Below are 22,009 nucleotides of genomic sequence, written 5' to 3' on the forward strand. Positions count from 1 at the left end.
AGTTTTTCTTTAAGAAGCCCTCCTGTTCTCCACTCATTACCTGTATTAACTGCACCTGTTTGAACTCGTTACCTGTGTAAAAGACACCTGTCCACACACTCAATCAAACAGACTCCAACCTCTCCACAATGGCCAAGACCAGAGAGCTGTGTAAGGACATCAGGGATACAATTGTAGACCTGCACAAGGCTGGGATGGGCTACAGGACAATAGGCAAGCAGCTTGGTGAGAAGGCAACAACTGTTGGCGCAATTATTAGAAAATGGAAGTTCAAGAGGACGGTCAATCACCCTCTATCTGGGGCTCCATGCAAGATCTCACCTCGTGGGGCATCAATGATCATGAGGAAGGTAAGGGATCAGCCCAGAACTACATGGCAGGACCTGGTCAATGACCTGAAGAGAGCTGGGACCACAGTCTCAAAGAAAACCATTAGTAACACACTACGCCGTCATGGATTAAAATCCTGCAGCGCACGCAAGGTCCCCCTGCTCAAGCCAGCGCATGTACAGGCCCGTCTGAAGTTTGCCAATGACCATCTGGATGATCCAGAGGAGGAATGGGAGAAGGTCATGTGGTCTGATGAGACAAAAACAGAGCTTTTTGGTCTAAACTCCACTCGCCGTGTTTGGAGGAAGAAGAAGGATGAGTACAACCCCAAGAACACCATCCCAACCGTGAAGCATGGAGGTGGAAACATCATTTTTTGGGGATGCTTTTCTGCAAAGGGGACAGGACGACTGCACCGTATTGAGGGGAGGATGGATGGGGCCATGTATCGCAAGATCTTGGCCAACAACCTCCTTCCCTCAGTAAGAGCATTGAAGATGGGTCGTGGCTGGGTCTTCCAGCATGACAACGACCCAAAACACACAGCCAGGGCAACTAAGGAGTGGCTCCGTAAGAAGCATCTCAAGGTCCTGGAGTGGTCTAGCCAGTCTCCAGACCTGAACCCAATAGAACATCTTTGGAGGGAGCTGAAAGTCTGTATTGCCCAGCGACAGCCCCGAAACCTGAAGGATCTGGAGAAGGTCTGTATGGAGGAGTGGGCCAAAATCTCTGCTGCAGTGTGTGCAAACCTGGTCAAGACCTACAGGAAACGTATGATCTCTGTAATTGCAAACAAAGGTTTCTGTACCAAATATTAAGTTCTGCCTTTCTGATGTATCAAATACTTATGTCATGCAATAAAATGCAAATTAATTACTTAAAAATCATACAATGTGATTTTCTGGATTTTAGATTCCGTCTCTCACAGTTGAAGTGTACCTATGATAAAAATTACAGACTTCTACATGCTTTGTAAGTAGGAAAACCTGCAAAATCGGCAGTGTATCAAATACTTGTTACAGTGGGCAGAGCTTCTTTGCATTCTATTGCAACACTGTTTTTCCCAATACTGTAGTGTTGCTAGTGCTGTCCATGACGCTGACTCCTGCATTACCCAGTCGACCGCAGCATATTGGTCTGGTAAGCAGTACAGGAAGTTTATGCTATCCAGTATACAGTTTATGTTCTAGCTAACGCATTATTGTCTTGTTGGGCGATGGATGGATGGATGGATGGATGGATGGATGGATGGATGGATGGATGGATGGATGGATGGATGGATGGATGGATGGATGGATGGATGGATGGAGCGCTATTGAAGGGAGAAGCGATGAGTCAGACATTAGGAGAAGTCTACAGGCTTCAATACTTAATGAAAGGGAAAAGATTGGCACTATGTAATCAATTTCCTCCCTCGCAGTTCTGATCAGTGCCTGTGCAGTCACACTTCCCCATCTAACCAGAAGGGGGAGGCAGAGAATAAGAAAACATGATCGTCATATTTCACTACACAGCACAGTAGTTCACTGACTGTTGTAATGGACTGTAGCTTTAGGGGCAATAGAGATTAATTATAAAGGCAAAATTCTATACGTGTCTGTATTTTTTTGTGCACATTTAATCTAATATTAACATATTAACAATATACAAGACGTGAGCAAAAGGGTCAAAATCATCATCGTCAATTAATAAGGTAAGTATCTTGACATTATTTTTTATACTGTCCCCCCGTGGGAATCGAACCCGCAACCCTGGCGTTGCAAACACCAATGCTCTACCAACTGAGCTACATCCCTGCCGGCCATTCCCTCCCCTACCCTGGACGACGCTTGACTAGGCCACTCCAGGACCTTGAAATGCTTCTTACGAAGCCACTCCTTCGTTGCCCGGGCGGTGCGTTTGGGATCATTGTCATGCTGAAAGACCCAGCCACGTTTCATCTTCAATGCCCTTGCTGATGGAAGGAGGTTTTCACTCAAAATCTCACAATACATGGCCCCATTCATTCTTTCCTTTACACGGATCAGTCGTCCTGGTCCCTTTGCAGAAAAATAGCCCCAAAGCATGATGTTTACACCCCCATGCTTCACAGTAGGTATGGTGTTCTTTGGATGCAACTCAGCATTCTTTGTCCTCCAAACACGACGAGTTGAGTTTTTACAAAAAAGTTATATTTTGGTTTCATCTGACCATATGACATTCTCCCAAACCTCTTCTGGATCATCCAAATGCACTCTAGCAAACTTCAGACGGGCCTGTACATGTACTGGCTTAAGCAGGGGGACACGTTTGGCACTGCAGGATTTGAGTCCCTGGCGGCGTAGTGTGTTACTGATGGTAGGCTTTGTTACTTTGGTCCCAGCTCTCTGCAGGTCATTCACTAGGTCCCCTCATGTGGTTCTGGGATTTTTGCTCACCGTTCTTGTGATCATTTTGACCCCACGGGGTGAGATCTTGCGTGGAGCCCCAGATCGAGGGAGATTATCAGTGGTCTTGTATGTCTTCCATTTCCTAATAATTGCTCCCACAGTTGATTTCTTCAAACCAAGCTGCTTACCTATTGCAGATTCAGTCTTCCCAGCCTGGTGCAGGTCTACAATTTTGTTTCTGGTGTCCTTTGACAGCTCTTTGGTCTTGGCCATAGTGGAGTTTGGAGTGTGACTGTTTGAGGTTGTGGACAGGTGTCTTTTATACTGATAACAAGTTCAAACAGGTGCCATTAATACAGGTAATGAGTGGAGGACAGAGGATTCTCTTAAAGAAGAAGTTACAGGTCTGTGAGAGCCAGAAATCTTGCTTGTTTGTAGGTGACCAAATACTTATTTTCCACCATAATTTGCAAATAAATTCATTAAAAATCCTACAATGTGATCTTCTGGATTTTTTTTCCTCAATTTGTCTGTCATAGTTGACGTGTACCTATGATGAAAATTACAGGCGTCTCTCATCTTTTTAAGTGGGAGAACTTGCACAATTGGTGGCTGACTAAATACTTTTTTTTCCCCACTGTATGTACGGTGTCTGCAGTGCACACAAACTTAGCTGCTAGACAGACTAACCACTAACATGATAGTATTGTCATAGAAACACACAGACTAGCAGGCTAATCTCCCTGGCAGTAATGGTCCCTTAGAGGGGCAATCAGTTGTTGAAACACTAACAAAGCGTTTCCCCGCCCATTTAGATAGAAAGCTGACAGATGGGCCTGGATAAATGTAACCACATAAAGGCCTGATTGGTGGAGCGCTGCAGAGATGGTTGTCCTTCTGGAAGATTCTCCCATCTTCGCAGAGGAACTCTGGAGCTCTGTCAGAGTGACCATCGGGTTCTTGGTCACCACCCTGACCAAGGCCCTTCTCCCCCGATTGCTCCGTTTGGCCGGGCGGCCATCTCTAGGAAGAGTCTTGGTGGTTCCAAACTTCTTCCATTTAAGAATGATGGAGGCCACCATGTTCTTGGTGACCTTCAATGCTGCAGAAATGTTTTGGTACCCTTCCCCAGATCTGTGCCTCAACACAATCCTGTCTCGGAGCTCTACAGACAATTCCTTCGACCTCATGGCTTGGTTTTTGCTCTGACATGCACTGTCAACTGTGGGACCTTATATAGACAGGTGTGTGCCTTTCCAAATCATGTCCAATCAATTGAATTTACCACAGGTGGACTCCAATCAAGTTGTAGAAACACCTCAAGGATGACCAATGGAAACAGGATGCACCTGAGCTCAATTTCGAGTCTCATAGCAAACATTAAAAAAAAAACATTTTTAGTCATTTAGCAGACGCTCTTATCCAGAGCGACTTACAGTTAGTGAATACATATTTTCTTTATACTGGCCCCCCGTGGGAATTGAACCCACAACCCTGACGTTGCAAACGCCATGCTCTATCAACTGAGCTACATCCCTGCCGGCCATTCCCTCCCCTACCCTGGACGACGCTGGGCCAATTGTGCGCCGCCCATGAGTCTCCCGGTCGCGGCCGGCTGCGACAGAGCCTGGATTCGAACCAGGATCTCTAGTGGCACAGTTAGCACTGCGATGCAGTGCCTTAGACCACTGCGCCACTCAACGGTCTGAATACTTATGTAAATAAGGTATTTTGGGTTTTATGAATTTGCAAATAATTCTAAAAACCTGTTTTTGCTTCATCATTACGGGGTATTATGTGTAGATTGATGAGGAAAAACATTAATTTTATCAATTTTAGAACAAGGCTGTGATGCAACAAAATGTGGAAAAAGTCAAGGGGTCTGAATATTTTCCAAATGCACTGTATAAAGGATAGCTATATAACAGTATACCACATAGAACCAATTCATAAAAGATAGATATATAACAGAATACCACCTCATAGAACCAATACATACAGGATATACAGTACCAGTCAAAGGTTTGGACACACATACTCATTCAAGGGTTTTTATTTTTTAACACACATAGAATCATGTACTAACCAAAAAAAAGTGTTAAACAAATCAAAATATACAGTAATTTTGAGTCTTCAAAGTAGCCACCCTTTGCCTTGATGACAGCTTTGCACACTCTTGGCATTCTCTCAACCAGCTTCATGAGGTAGTCACCTGGAATGCATTTCAATTAACAGGTGTGCCTTGTTAAAAGTTAATTTGTGGAATATCTTTCCTTCTTAATGCGTTTGAGCCAATCAGTTGTGTTGTGACAAGGTAGGGTGGTATACAGAAGATAGCCCTATTTGGTCAAAGACCAAGTCCATATTTTGGCAAGAGCAGCTCAAATAAGCAAAGAAAAACGACAAACCATCATTATTTAAGACATGAATGTCAGTCATTTCAAGAACTTTGAAAAAAACATCAAGAGCTATGATGAAACTGGCTCTCATGAGGACCGCCACAGGAAAGGAAGACCCAGAGTTACCTCTGCTGAAGAGGATAAGTTCATTAGAGTTAGCAGCCTCAGAAATTGCAGCCCAAACAAATACTTCACAGAGTTCAAGTAACAGACACATCTCAACATCAACTGTTCAGAGGAGACTGCGTGAATCATGCCTTCATGGTAGAATTGCTGCAAAGAAACCACTACTAAAGGACACCAATAAGAAGACGATACTTGCTTGGGCCAAGAAACACAAGCAATGAACATTAGACCGGTGGAAATCTGTCCTTTGGTCTGATGAGTCCAAATGTGAGATTCTAGGGTTCCAACCGCTGTGTCTTTGTGACGCAGAGTAGGTCAACGGATGATCTCCGCATGTGTGGTTCCCACAGTGAAGCATGGAGAAGAAGGTGTGATGGTGTGGGGGTGCTTTGCTGGTGACACTGTCTGTGATTTATTTAGAATTCAAGGCACACTTAACCAGCATGGCTACCACAGCATTCGGCAGCGATACACCATCCCATCTGGTTTGCGCTTAGTGGGACTATCATTTGTTTTTCAACAGGACAATGACCCAACACACCTCCAGGCTGTGTAAGGGATATTTTATCAAGAAGGAGAGTGATGGAGTGCTGCATCAGATGACCTGGCCTCCACAATCCCCCGACCTCAACCCAATTGAGATGGTTTCGGATGAGTTGGACCACAGAGTGAAGGAAAAAATGCTAAGAAGTGCTCAGCATATGTGGGAACTCCTTCAAGACTGTTGGAAAAGCGTTCCAGGTGAAGCTGGTTGAGAGAATGGCAAGAGTGTGCAAAGCTGTCACCAAGGCAAAGGGTGGCTACTTTGATGATTCTCAAATATATAATATATTTTTGATTTTTTAAATATTTCTTGGTTACAACATGTTTCCATACGTGTTATTTCATAGTTTTGATGTCTTCACTATTATTCTACAATGTAGAAAATAGTAAATATAAAGAAACACCCTTGAATGAGTCGGTGTGTCCAACCTTTTGTCTGGTACTGTATATATAACAGTGTACCTCATAGAACCAACACATTAAGGATGGATACATAACAACCCATTACTCAGGTTTGAACTTGAGATGTACAAATTATTGATGCATTGACGACACACAATTTAATGACATGACAAAGAATTGAGTGAATTGAATACAATTGTAAAATTAAATGTTATGCAAATGATAATTTATGAAATGCACCTTCGTATATGCATCATGGTACATTTCTCAGCAAATATCTACACATCATACATCATCTGTGTGAATAGGTATCATATACAGTTGAAGTCAGAAGTTTACATACACCTTAGCCAAATACATTTAAACTCAGTTTTTCACATTTCTGACATTTAAACCTAGTAAGAATTCCCTGTCTTAGGTCAGTTAGGATCACCACTTTATTTTAAGAATGTGAACTTATTTCAGCTTTTATTTATTTCATCACATTCCCAGTGGGTCAGAAGTTTACATACACTCAATTAGTATTTGGTAGCATTTGCCTTTAAATTGTTTAACTTGGGTCAAACGTTTCGGGTAGCCTTCCACAAGCTTCCCACAATAAGTTGGGTGAATTCTGACCCATTCCTCCTGACAGAGCTGGTGTAACTGAGTCAGGTTTGTAGGCTTCCTTGCTCGCACACACTTTTTCAGTTCTGCCCACACATTTTCTATAGGATTGAGGTCAGAGATTTGTGATGGCCACTCCAATACCTTGACTTTGTTGTCCTTAAGCCATTTTGCCAAAACTTTGGAAATATGCTTGGGGTTATTGTCCATTTGGAAGACCATTTGCGACCAAGCTATAACTTCCTGACTGATGTCTTGAGATGTTGATGCTTCAATATAACCACATAATTTTCCTTCCTCATGATGCCATCTATTTTGTGAAGTGCACCAGTCCCTCCTGCAGCAAAGCACCCCCACAGCATGATGCTGCCACCCCCGTGCTTCACGGTTGGGATGGTGTTCTTTGGCTTGCAAGCTCCCCCTTTTTCCTCCAAACATAACGATGGTCATTATGGCCAAACAGTTCTATTTTTTGTTTCATCAGACCAGAGGATATTTGAACATGGTACCTTCAGGCGTTTGGAAATTGCTCCCAAAGATGAACCAGACTTGTGGAGGTCTACAATTCTTTTTCCGAGGTCTTGGCTGATTTCTTTTGATTTTCCCATGATGTCAAGCAAAGAGTTTGAAGGTAGGCCTTGAAATACATCCACAGATACACCTCCAATTGACTCAAATTATGTCAATTAGCCTATCAGAAGCTTCTAAAGCCATGACACCATTTTCTGGAATTTTCCAAGCTGTTTAAAGGCACAGTCAACTTAGTGTATGTAAAATTCTGACCCACTAGAATTGTGATACAGTGAATTATAAGTGAAATAATCTGTCTGTAAACAATTATTGGAAGAATTACTTGTGTCATGCACAAAGTAGATGTCCTAACCGACTCGCCAAACTATATAGTGTGTTAACAAGACATTTGTGGAGTGGTTGAAAAACGAGTTTTAATGACTCCAACCTAAGTGTATGTAAACTTCCGACTTCAACTGTAGACATAATCCTTCTATATTATCGTGTGTGTGTCAATGGCTGCTGCAGCCTACATAGCTCTCCATTAAAGGTCGATGTTTCGTTGGGGTTATGTAACACTGGAGGCAAGAGGTGGAGCCACGTGCCCAAACACTAAACACACACAAAAAACCTCTCCTGCCCAATGTTATAATCAGGCCCCCCAGTGTCCGATCCGGAGGGTGAAGTCACAAGCTCTTCTGGTTGCATAGCAACCTAGCGGTGCCAAAAGGCCTGGTCTGCCCTTGAAAGCCTACGTAAATTATGATTGCCAGAACAAGTCATTTTTATAAATGAAAAAAAAAAAAAATTTGCCCGTTTTGGCCTCTAAAATGTGTTTATTATGACCTCCACAGATATTTATTTTAAAGTTTGCTATAAATCAATATATTTAATTTAAATAGTGATCATTCTGACTACTACATATGTCTTCACACATGACCACATGCTGACACAGACCGATTACGGGCAGGCAGGCTATGAGGAGGCTGGCGCTCTCATGCATGCTCTTTGCATGTGTCTCTCAGGCAGGATGAAAACAACTACATGTCACAACGGCTGATGTAGATGTGGTGAAGGAGTCAAACGCAGACACAGAAGCTCAGTCCAATACTTTACTGAACACGACCAAAAATATACAAAACACTGGCCTCAAAACAAACAAGAGGCGGACGATGCGCAACAATGCGCAAAAGGAAAACAGTACAGTGCGACGACAGGGAAAACAACAAACAAACAACGAGCCGACCTGATGACAGGCGAACAATAACACACAACACAAAACTAACCAAACGGGAAACTTATAGAGGACATAATCAACTAAACAGGACACAGGTGTACACAATCAGACAAAACCAACAGACAGCGAAAACATCAAACGGTGATAGCTAGTACTCCGGGGACGACGACCGCCGAAGCCTGCCCGAACAAGGAGGAGGAGCAGCCTCGGCCGAAACCGTGACACTACATCGACCATGATCCTTTGTTAATTACGGCCATTTTCACCATGATCCTAAGAGATTTTGCAAAAGGGGAGGTGCTCAGCTCTGCCCACTGTCGGTTCATTTGCATACCTGGCAGGACACTTCCGAAGCCTTCCATAGCCTTCCATAGCCTTCCATAGCCTTCCATTGCCTTTTCTTTGATACACCCACACACACACAAACCAGAAACACACACACACAGACACACAAACACCTTATGGGGAGGACACACAGTTCGCCAAGTAGAGAGAGTAGAGAAAGAGAGAGAGTAGAGAAAGAGAGAGAGAGAGAGAGAGAGTGAGAGAGAGAGAGAGAGAGAGAGAGAGAGAGAGAGAGAGAGAGAGAGAGAGAGAGAGAGAGAGAGAGAGAGAGAGAGAGAGAGAGAGAGAGAGAGAGATAGAATGAGAGAGAGAGAGAGAAAGAGAGAGAGAGAGTAGAGAGAGAGAGAGAGAGAGAGAGAGAGAATGAGAGAGAGAGAGAGAAAGAGAGAGAGAGAGTAGAGAGAGAGAGCGAGAACAATGAATTAGCAGACATGTTGGACCATTCTCCAGCCCCAGGACTCACACTGTTTGTTGTATGCACTACCTGCTATATGCTGATGACTTGGTACTTCTATCACCAACCAAAGAAGGTCTTCAACAGAACCTTAACATTCTAGAGCAATATTGCAATAATTGGGCCCTGGCAGTAAATTAAAAAAAAACTAATATCATGATTTTCCACAAAAAAAAACAGATATCAGAAACACAAATATAAATTCACCCTGAACAACACCATAATTGAACACACTAAAAACTACACATACCTTGGTCTGACCATATCTGCATCGGGAAACTTTAATATGGCAGTGAATGCACTCAAAGAAAAAGCCTGCAGAGCATTGTATGCAATAAAAATGAAATTATTCAAAATCACCATCCCAATTAGAATTTGGACCAAAATATTTGACAGCGTAATCCTACCAATAGCTCTTTACGGAAGTGAGGTTTGGGGGCCACTCAATAAACTGGACTTTAAAATATGGGACAAACATCCAATTGAAGCCCTACATGCAGAATTCTGGCGAAAAATCCAGAGAAATACACCAACTAATGCATGTAGGGCAGAATTGGGCCGCTTTCCAGTAGTAATGAAAATACAGAAAAGATCATTAAAATTTTTAATCTAAATTCAAGTCCAAATTCAAGTCTGCAATTTAAAGCACTTCAAACCCAAGAGCTGAGCCCAGAAACGAGCCCTCTCAGTCAGCTGGTGTTGGACCTAACCAACCAAGCTGACACCAGCACTGCTTCAAAAGAAAGAATTCCAATGAACAAAATCATGAACCAATCAAAGGACTCATATTTACAACATTGGAAAAAGGAAACAAAATCCCAAAGCCGACTAAATTGCTATCTGGCCCTAAACAGAGAATATGAATTGGCTGATTATCTCTACTCTGTCAGAGATACGAAGCAGAGACAGATCCTTACCAAGTACAGGCTGAGTGACCATCAATTGGCAATAGAAACCGGCAGACATAAAAAGACATGGCTACCCAAAGAGGAGCGTGTATGTTGTCACTGCATGACAGGGGAGGTAGAAACAGAGATGCACTTTCTCCTTTACTGTGATAAATATTCCTCACAAAGAGATTCATTATTCACAGATGTGACTACATTTCTTCAAAATTTTAACGTATTAAACCCAGAGGAAAAACTAAAAATACTCATGGGCGAAGGAGCAATGGCTCCTCTTGCAGCCAAATATGTATTTGCCTGCCATAGCCTGAGGGACACTGAATAATAACATCTGCATAATAAATAGTAACGTACTTATTATTATTGTTATTGCTATTATTGTTATTACCATTATTATTGTTGTTTATCATTCCAAATAGTAGTGGTATGGGTGGTAATGGTAATGATGGCAGTTTAATGATGGTGGTGGTAGTAGTGGTAGTAATGATGATGGTAGTTGTAGTACTGATATAATGGTGAAAATGACCGTTATTTAGTTATAAGTTAGTTATAGTTTCATTTTCCATATATAGATTTTTTTATTTATTATATTTATACTATTGACTGTTATCATTTTATTGTTGTTATTTATTTATTTATTTATTATTTACTACCATTTTTTATTATTTTTTGTTATTCTTTATTATTTTATTACAATGTCTATTGTATACATTGTTGCTTTGGCAAAATTGACACAATGTTTTTCATGCCAATAAAGCAGCTTGAATTGAATTGAATTGAATTGAGAGAGAGAGAGAGAGAGAGAGAGAGAGAGAGAGAGAGAGAGAGAGAGAGAGAGAGAGAGAGAGAGAGAGAGAGAGAGAGAGAGAAGGAACAGCATGTCAGAAATCAGCTCAATGTAATTGAAGAATCCATAGACTCTAACCACTTCTGGGAAAATTGGAAAACACTAAACAAACAACAACACGAAGAGCTATCTATCCAAAACGGAGATGTATGGGTAAACCACTTCTCCAATCTTTTTGGCCCTATAACAGAGAACAAACAGCAAAAAAATATACATGATCAAATGCAAATCTTAGAATCAACTATTAAAGACTACCCAGAACCCACTGGATTCTCCAATTACATTGAATGAACTACAGGACAAAATACAAACCCTCCAACCCAAAAAGTCATGTGGTGTTGATGGTATCCTCAATGAAATGATAAAATATACAGACCACAAATTTCAATTGGCTATACTTAAACTCTTTAACATCATCCTTAGCTCTGGCATCTTTCCCAATATCTGGAACCAAGGACTGATCACCCCAATCCACAAAAGTGGAGACAAATTTGACCCCAATAACTACTGTGGGATATGCGTCAACAGCAACCTTGGGAAAATCCTCTGCATTATCATTAACAGCAGACTAGTTCATTTCCTCAGTGAAAACAATGTACTGAGCAAATGTCAAATTGGCTTTTTACCAAATTACCGTACGACAGACCACGTATTCACCCTGCACACCCTAATTGACAAACAAACAAAGCAAAACAAAGGCAAAGTCTTCTCATGCTTTGTTGATTTCAAAAAAGCTTTTGACTCAATTTGGCATGAGGGTCTGCTATACAAATTGATGGAAAGTGGGGTTGGGGGAAAAACATACGACATTATAAAATCCATGTACACAAACAACAAGTGTGCGGTTAAAATTGGCAAAAAACACACACATTTCTTTCCACAGGGCCGTGGGGTGAGACAGGGATGCAGTTTAAGCCCCACCCTCTTCAACATATATATCAATGAATTGGCGAGGGCACTAGAACAGTCTGCAGCACCCGGCCTCACCCTACTAGAATCTGAAATCAAATATCTTCTGTTTGCTGATGATCTGGTGCTTCTGTCACCAACCAAGGAGGGCCTACAGCAGCACCTAGATCTTCTGCACAGATTCTGTCAGACCTGGGCCCTGACAGTAAATCTCAGTAAGACAAAAATAATGGTGTTCCAAAAAAGGTCCAGTTGCCAGGACCACAAATACAAATTCCATCTAGACACCGTTGCCCTAGAGCACACAAAAAACTATACATACAGTGGGGAAAAAAAGTATTTAGTCAGCCACCAATTGTGCAAGTTCTCCCACTTAAAAAGATGAGAGAGGCCTGTAATTTTCATCATAGGTACACGTCAACTATGACAGACAAATTGAGGAAAAAAAATCAAGAAAATCACATTGTAGGATTTTTTATGAATTTATTTGCAAATTATGGTGGAAAATAAGTATTTGGTCACCTACAAACAAGCACGATTTCTGGCTCTCACAGACCTGTAACTTCTTCTTTAAGAGGCTCCTCTGTCCTCCACTCGTCACCTGTATTAATGGCACCTGTTTGAACTTGTTATCAGTATAAAAGACACCTGTCCACAACCTCAAACAGTCACACTCCAAACTCCACTATGGCCAAGACCAAAGAGCTGTCAAAGGACACCAGAAACAAAATTGTAGACCTGCACCAGGCTGGGAAGACTGAATCTGCAATAGGTAAGCAGCTTGGTTTGAAGAAATCAACTGTGGGAGCAATTATTAGGAAATGGAAGACATACAAGACCACTGATAATCTCCCTCGATCTGGGGCTCCACGCAAGATCTCACCCCGTGGGGTCAAAATGATCACAAGAACGGTGAGCAAAAATCCCAGAACCACACGGGGGGACCTAGTGAATGACCTGCAGAGAGCTGGGACCAAAGTAACAAAGCCTACCATCAGTAACACATTACGCCGCCAGGGACCCAAATCCTGCAGTGCCAGACGTGTACCCCTGCTTAAGCCAGTACATGTCCAGGCCCGTCTGAAGTTTGCTAGAGTGCATTTGGATGATCCAGAAGAGGATTGGGAGAATGTCATATGGTCAGATAAAACCAAAATAGAGCTTTTTGGTAAAAACTAAACTCGTCGTGTTTGGAAGACAAAGAATGCTGAGTTGCATCCAAAGAACACCATACCTACTGTGAAGCATGGGGGTGGAAACATCATGCTTTGGGGCTGTTTTTCTGCAAAGGGACCAGGACGACTGATCCGTGTAAAGGAAAGAATGAATGGGGCCATGTATCATGAGATTTTGAGTGAAAACCTCCTTCCATCAGCAAGGGCATTGAAGATGAAACGTGGCTGGGTCTTTCAGCATGACAATGATCCCAAACACACCGCCCGGGCAACGAAGGAGTGGCTTCGTAAGAAGCATTTCAAGGTCCTGGAGTGGCCTAGCCAGTCTCCAGATCTCAACCCCATAGAAAATCTTTGGAGGGAGTTGAAAGTCCGTGTTGCCCAGCGACAGCCCCAAAACATCACTCCTCTAGAGGAGATCTGCATGGAGGAATGGGCCAAAATACCAGCAACAGTGTGTGAAAACCTTGTGAAGACTTACAGAAAACGTTTGACCTGTGTCATTTCCAACAAAGGGTATATAACAAAGTATTGAGAAACTTTTGTTATTGACCAAATACTTATTTTCCACCATAATTTGCAAATAAATTCATTAAAAATCCTACAATGTGATTTTCTGGAAATTCTTTTCTCATTTTGTCTGTAATAGTTGACGTGTACCTATGATGAAAATTACAGGCCTCTCTCATCTTTTTAAGTGGGAGAACTTGCACAATTGGTGGCTGACTAAATACTTTTTTTCCCCACTGTACCTCGGCCTAAACATCAGCGCCACAGGTAACTTCCACAAAGCTGTGAACGATCTGAGAGACAAGGCAAGAAGGGCCTTCTATGCCATCAAAAGGAACATCAAATTTGACATACCAATTAGGATCTGGCTAAAAATACTTGAATCAGTTATAGAACCCATTGCCCTTTATGGTTCTGAGGTCTGGGGTCCGCTCACCAACCAAGAATTCACAAAATGGGACAAACACCAAATTGAGACTCTGCATGCAGAATTCTGCAAAAACATCCTCCGTGTACAACGTAAAACACCAAATAATGCATGCAAAGCGGAATTAGGCCAATACCCGCTAATTATCAAAATCCAGAAAAGAGCCGTTAAATTCTATAACCACTTAAAAGGAAGCGATTCCCAAACCTTCCATAACAAAGCCATCACCTACAGAGAGATGAACTTGGAGAAGAGTCCCCTAAGTAAGCTTGTCCTGGGCCTCTGTTCACAAACACAAACAGACCCCACACAGCCCCAGGACAACAACAACAACAACAACAACACAATTAGACCCAACCAAATCATGAGAAAACAAAAAGAGAATTACTTGACACATTGGAAAGAACAAACAAAAAAACAGAGCAAACTAGAATGCTATTTGGCCCTAAACAGAGAGTACACAGTGGCAGAATACCTGACCACTGTGACTGACCCAAACTTAAGGAAAGCTTTGACTATGTACAGACTCAGTGACCATAGCCTTGCTATTGAGAAAGGCCGCCGTAGGCAGACCTGGCTCTCAAGAGAAGACAGGCTATGTGCACACTGCCCACAAAATGAGGTGGAAACTGAGCTGCACTTCCTAACCTCCTGCCAAATGTATGACCATATTAGAGACACATATTTCCCTCAGATTACAGCGATCCACAAAGAATTCGAAAACAAACCCAATTTTGATAAACTCCCTTATCTACTGGGTGAAAAACCACCGTGTGCCATCACAGCTGCAAGATTTGTGACCTGTTGCCACAAGAAAAGGGCAATCAGTGAAGAACAAACACCATTGTAAATACAACCCATATTTATGTTTATTTATTTTCCCATTTGTACTTGTTTCCTATTTGCACATTGTTACAACACTGTATGTATACAGTGAGGGAAAAAAGTATTTGATCCCCTGCTGATTTTGTACGTTTGCCCACTGACGAAGAAATGATCAGTCTATCATTTTAATGGTAGGTTTATTTGAACAGTGAGAGACAGAATAACAACAAAAAAATCCAGAAAAACGCATGTCAAAAATGTTATAAATTGATTTGCATTTTAATGAGGGAAATAAGTATTTGACCCCCTCTCAATCAGAAAGATTTCTGGCTCCCAGGTATCTTTTATACAGGTATGTCACGGTTTCGGCCGAGACTGCTCCTCCTCCTGGTTCGGGCAGGCTTCGGCGTTCGCCGTCCCCGGAGTACTAGCTGCCACCGTTGTATGTTTCGTGGTGTGATTGCTTTAGTCTGTCTTGTACACCTGTGTCTGTTTGTGTTCTGATTACGTGTCCTATAAGTTCCCTGTTTTGTATGAGTTAGATTGTGTGTTGTTGTTTGCCTGTCGTGCGGAGCTGCGTGTTTGCGCTCTGTTAGTTTTGTTTATTGTTTTTACGCATGTTGCGTAATTCCCTCGCCTCCATTTGTTTTCGAGGTCGTGTATTGTTTTGTTGCACTTTGGACTAGTAAAGTCTTTTGGACGAATCCTCTGTGTCCTGCGCCTGACTCCTCCACCACATCCACATCGGTTCATTTGACAGAACAACACACCCAACTATGGAGTCAGCAGGAGCAGCGGCGGCACCCAAGTCGCTGGAAGAACGGATCAGCTATCAAGACACCATGATCCGGCAACTTGGGGCCGCCATGGACGAGGTGTCCAACACTCTGCGCCGGTTGGTGACTGGAGAGGTGCCTACGCCTTCTTACTCCATCCCATCACCAACGACCAGTCCTCCTCTCTCAGCACCGGAACCCAGTGGCATTCGGCTTTCGCTCCCGAGGGCATATGACGGTTCTGCAGCCGGGTGTCAGGGGTTCCTCCTGCAGGTGGAACTCTACCTGGCTACCATACACCCAGCGCCCTCGGGATACGAGAGCGTCTCCGCCCTCATCTCCTGTCTATCCGGCAAGGCGTTGGAGTGGGCCAACGCCGAATGGAGGGGAATAGACGCCGCTACCATCACCTACGCGGAGTTCTCCCGCCGCTTCAGGGCTGTCTTCGATCACCCACCTGAAGGGAAAGCGGCGGGGGAGCGTCTGTTCCACCTCCGACAGGGGAAGAGGAGCGCACAGGAGTTCGCACTGGAGTTCCGGACGCTAGCGGCGGATGCGGGGTGGAATGAGAGGGCCCTCATCGACCATTACCGGTGCAGCCTATGAGAGGACGTTCGTCGTGAGCTGGCCTGCAGGGACACCAACCTATCATTCGACCAGTTGGTGGACATCTCCATACGTCTCGACACCCTGCTGGCTACCCGCGGACGTCCCGAGTGGGGGCCGACCATTCCACCCTCCAGCACCTCCGAGCCAATTCCCATGGAGCTCGGGGGTGCTGGCGCTAGAGAGAGGAGGAGAGAGAACCCGAGGGGGGCCACCCCCTGCACCAACTGTGGCCGTGGAGGACACACCGCGGCCAGGTGCTGGGGAGGGTCTCCTAGGAGAGGGGACAACAGGTCACGCACTGGGGAGTCATTTCAGGTGAGTAGGCGCCCCACTTACCCAGAGCTTTCTGTTGGTCACATGAGTATTCCTGTGAGATTTCCACAGGTGGCACCTCATTCCCAGCATAAGGCGCTAGTAGATTCAGGCGCAGCTGGGAATTTTATTGATCGGGCATTTTGTTATAGGTTTGGAATTCCCCTTCGGCCGGTAGAAGCCCCCTTTCCTGTCCACGCCTTAGACAGCCGGCCGTTGGGGTCGGGGCTGATCAGAGAAGTCACAGCACCACTTACTATGACGACGCAGGGGGGTCATGAGGAGATCATTCAGTTTTATCTGATTGACTCTCCTGCGTACCCCGTGGTGTTGGGGCTTCCCTGGTTAAGCACCCATGATCCTACCATTGCGTGGCAACAGAGGGCTCTTATGGAGTGGTCTGCCCAGTGTGTAGGGAGATGTCTAGGTGTTTCCTTAGGGGCGACCTCGGTTGAGAGTCCGAACCAAGTGCCCGCAATGCGCATTCCCCCTGAGTTTGAGGACTTAGCACTCGTGTTCAGCAAAACGAGGGCAACACGGCTACCACCTCATAGACAGGGGGACTGTGCGATAAATCTCCAAACAGGAGCGGCTCTTCCGCGGAGCCGTGTGTATCCCCTGTCCCAAGAGGAGACAGCGGCTATGGAGACTTACATAGCCGAGTCCTTGGCACAGGGATACATACGGTCCTCCACTTCCCCGGTTTCCTCGAGTTTCTTCTTTGTGAAGAAGAAGGACGGGGGTTTGCGCCCGTGTATTGATTACCGTAGTCTCAATCAGATCGCGGTTAAGTACAGTTACCCTCTTCCACTGATTGCAACTATGACGGAGTCATTACGCGGAGCGCAGTTCTTCACAAAGTTGGATCTCAGGAGCGCGTACAATCTGGTGCGCATTAGGGAGGTGGATGAATGGAAAACGGCATTTAGTATCTCGTCATGCCATACGGGCTAATGAATGCTCCTTCAGTCTTCCAATCCTTTGTTGACGAGATTTTCCGAGACATGCATGGGCAGGGTGTGGTAGTGTACATCGACGACATCCTAGTGTACTCTTCTACACGAGCCGAGCATGTAGCCCTGGTGCGCCGAGTGTTGAGAAGACTGTTGGAGCATGACTTGTATGTCAAGGCAGAGAAATGCCTGTTCTTCCAGGAGTCCGTCTCCTTTTTGGGTTATCGGTTGTCCGCGTCTGGTGTGGAGATAGAGGTAGACCGTGTGTCGGCCGTGCGTAATTGGCAAACTCCAACCACTGTAAAAGAGGTGCAGCAGTTCTTGGGTTTTGCTAATTAATACTGGAGGTTTATTCGGGGCTTTGGACAGGTTGCAGCGCCCATTACGTCCCTGTTAAAGGGGGTCCGGTTCGTCTGCAGTGGTCAGCTGAGGCGGACAGGGCATTTGTCAAACTGAAGAACCTGTTCACCTCGGCCCCGGTGCTGGCGCATCCGGATCCCTCTTTACCATTCCAAGTAGAGGTAGACGCGTCCGAGACCGGTATTGGGGCAGTCCTGTCACAACGGTCCGGCACGCCACCTAAGCTCCGCCCCTGTGCGTTCTGCTCTAAGAAACTCAGCTCGGCGGAGCGCAATTATGACGTTGGGGACAGGGAGCTGTTAGCTGTAGTCCAGGCCCTAAAGGTGTGGAGGCATTGGCTTGAGGGGGCTCAACACCCTTTCCTCATTCTGACCGATCACCGTAACCTGGAGTACATCCGGGCAGCTAGGAGATTGAACCCTCGTCAGGCTAGGTGGAACATGTTCCTGACCCGGTTTGTTTTTAAGATCACATACATCCCAGGGTCCCAGAACGGTAAGGCAGACGCCCTGTCCCGGCGGTATGACACAGAGGAGAGGTCCATTGAGCCCACTTCCATACTGCCGGAGTCTTGTCTGGTGGCTCCGGTGGTATGGGAGGTCGATGCGGAAATCGAGCGGGCACTGCGTGCCGACCCTACTCCCCCCGAGTGTCCTGTGGGGCGGAAGTACGTTCCGCTCGAGGTTCGTGATCGTCTTATTTATTGGGCTCATACATCACCCTCCTCTGGACATCCAGGTATTGGCCGGACAGTGCACTGCCTTAGCGTGAAATACTGGTGGCCAACGTTAGCTAAGGATGTGAGGGTTTATGTCTCCTCCTGCTCGGTGTTTGCCCAGTGTAAGGCGCCTAGACATTTGCCCAGGGGTAAGTTACATCCCTTTGCCCGTTCCACAACGACCATGGTCCCACCTCTCGGTGGATTTTGTGACCGACCTACCCCCTTCCCAGGGGAATACCACCATTTTGGTCGTTGTGGATCGGTTTTCCAAGGTCTGTCGTCTCCTCCCAATGCCGGGTCTCCCTACTGCCCTACAGACCGCCGAGGCCCTATTTACCCACGTGTTCCGGCACTATGGGGTCCCCGAGGATATTGTGTCTGACCGAGGTCCCCAGTTTACCTCCAGAGTCTGGGGGGCGTTCATGGAACGCTTGGGGGTCTCGGTGAGCCTTACCTCGGGGTACCACCCAGAGAGCAATGGGCAGGTTGAACGAGTCAACCAGGATGTGGGTAGGTTTTTGAGGTCCTATTGCCGGGACCGGCCGGAGGAGTGGTCCAGGTATATCCCCTGGGCAGAGATGGCCCAGAACTCTCTCCGCCACTCCTCCACCGGTTTAACACCTTTCCAGTGTGTTTTAGGGTATCAGCCGGTCCTGGCACCGTGGCACGAGAGCCAGATCGAGGCCCCTGCGGTGGACGAGTGGATTCGGCGCTCGGAGGAGACGTGGGACGCTGCCAATGTCCATCTGCAGCGGGCCATCCGTCAACAAAAGGCGAGCGCCGATCGCCACCGCAGTGAGGGACCGGTGTACGCACCGGGAGATCGAGTCTGGCTCTCGACTCGAAACCTGCCCCTCCGCCTGCCCTGCCGGAAGCTGGGTCGGCGGTTTGTGGGGCCCTTCAAAGTCCTGAGAAGATTGAACGAGGTGTGTTACAGGTTACAACTGCCTATTGAGTACACAAATATTAACCCCTCGTTCCATGTGTCTCTTCTCAGGCCGGTGGTAGCTGGCCCACTCCAAGAAGATGAGATAGGAGAGACCCCTCCGCCCCCTTTGGACATCGAGGGGGCCCCGGCGTACAGGGTCCGGACCATCTTGGACTCGAGGCGCCGGATGAGTGGTCTCCAGTATCTCGTGGAGTGGGAGGGGTACGGTCCGGAGGAACGGTGCTGGGTGCCTAGGAGGGACATCCACGATCCATCCCTCCTGACTGAGTTCCACCGTGGGCATCCCACGCGCCCGGGTCCGCGTCCTCCTGGCCGTCCCCGAGGCCGGGGTCGGCGCACGGCTGGAGCCGCGCGTCAAGGGGGGGGTACTGTCACGGTTTCGGCCGAGACTGCTCCTCCTCCTGGTTCGGGCAGGCTTCGGCGTTCGCCGTCCCCGGAGTACTAGCTGCCACCGTTGTATGTTTCGTGGTGTGATTGCTTTAGTCTGTCTTGTACACCTGTGTCTGTTTGTGTTCTGATTACGTGTCCTATAAGTTCCCTGTTTTGTATGAGTTAGATTGTGTGTTGTTGTTTGCCTGTCATGCGGAGCTGCGTGTTTGCGCTCTGTTAGTTTTGTTTATTGTTTTTACGCATGTTGCGTAATTCCCTCGCCTCCATTTGTTTTCGAGGTCGTGTATTGTTTTGTTGCGCTTTGGACTAGTAAAGTCTTTTGGACGAATCCTCTGTGTCCTGCGACTGACTCCTCCACCACATCCACATCGGTTCATTTGACAAGGTAACGAGCTGAGATTAGGAGCACACTCTTAAAGGGAGTGCTCCTAATCTCAGCTTGTTACCTGTATAAAAGACACCTGTCCACAGAAGCAATCAATCAATCAGATTCCAAACTCTCCACCATGGCCAAGACCAAAGAGCTCTCCAAGGATGTCAGAGACAAGATTGTAGACCTACACAATGCTGGAATGGGCTACAAGAACATCGCCAAGCAGCTTGGTGTGAAGGTGACAACAGTTGGTGCGAGTATTCGCAAATGGAAGAAACACAAAATAACTGTCAATCTCCCTCGGCCTGGGGCTCCATGTAAGATCTCACCTCCTGGAGTTGCAATGATCATGAGAACAGTGAGGAATCAGCCCAGAACTACACGGGAGGATCTTGTCAATGATCTCAAGGCAGCTGGGACCATAGTCACCAAGAAAACAATTGGTAACACACTACGCCGTGAAGGACTGAAATCCTGCAGCGCCCGCAAGGTCCCCCTGCTCAAGAAAGCACATATACAGGCCCGTCTGAAGTTTGCCAATGAACATCTGAATGATTGAGAGGAGAACTGGGTGAAAGTGTTGTGGTCAGATGAGACCAAAATCGAGCTCTTTGGCATCAACTCAACTCGCCGTGTTTGGAGGAGGAGGAATGCTGCCTATGACCCCAAGAACACCATCCCCACCGTCAAACATGGAGGTGGAAACATTATGCTTTAGGGGTGTTTTTCTGCTAAGGGGACAGGACAACTTCACCGCATCAAAGGGACGATGGACGGGGCCATGTACTGTCAAATCTTGGGTGAGAATCTCCTTCCCTCAGCCAAGGCATTGAAAATGGGTCGTGGATGGGTATTCCAGCATGACAATGACCCAAAACACACAGCCAAGGCAACAAAGGAGTGGCTCAAGAAGAAGCACATTAAGGTCCTGGAGTGGCCTAGCCAGTCTCCAGACCTTAATCCCATAGAAAATATGTGGAGGGAGCTGAAGGTTTGAGTTGCCAAACGTCAGCCTCGAAACCATAATGACTTGGAGAAGATCTGCAAAGAGGAGTGGAAGAAAATCCCTCCTGAGATGTGTGCAAACCTGGTGGCCAACTACAAGAAACATCTGACCTCTGTGATTGCCAACAAGGGTTTTGCCACCAAGTACTAAGTCATGTTTTGCAGAGGGGTCAAATACTTATTTCCCTCATTAAAATGCAAATCAATTTATAAAATTTTTGACATGCGTTTTTCTGGATTTTTTTGTTGTTATTCTGTCTCTCACTGTTCAAATAAACCTACCATTAAAATTATAGACTGATCATGTCTTTGTCAGTGGGCAAACGTACAAAATCAGCAGGGGATCAAATACTTTTTTCCCTCACTGTACATAATATGACATTTGAAATGTCTTAATTCTTTTGAAACTTCTGAGTGTAATGTTTACTGTTAATATTTATTGTTTATTTCACTTTTGTTTACTATCTACTTCACTTGCTTTGGCAATGTTAACATACATTTCCCATGCCAATAAAGCCCTCAAGTTGAATTGAAATTGAATTGAGAGAGAGAGAGAGAGGAGATGTAGAGAGAGGCTGGGAGATGGAGTGAGAGGGGGAGGTGGGGATGGAGAAGGAGAGAGGGGAGATTCAGAAAGATAGG

The 22,009-nt window shown here is 45.5% G+C and overlaps 1 pseudogene across 1 annotated transcript in view; it reads left to right on the plus strand.

Annotated features, from left to right (window-relative positions):
* Nucleotides 1-22,009, plus strand: part of LOC311132219 (protein L-Myc-1b-like) — a 53,910-nt pseudogene that overhangs the window by 30,478 nt on the left and 1,423 nt on the right. The gene's annotated exons all lie outside the window — the stretch shown is intronic.

The sequence above is a fragment of the Coregonus lavaretus genome (genome assembly GCF_964263955.1).
Source record: "Coregonus lavaretus genome assembly, chromosome: 7".
In the NCBI taxonomy this organism is placed as follows: Eukaryota; Metazoa; Chordata; class Actinopteri; order Salmoniformes; family Salmonidae; genus Coregonus; species Coregonus lavaretus.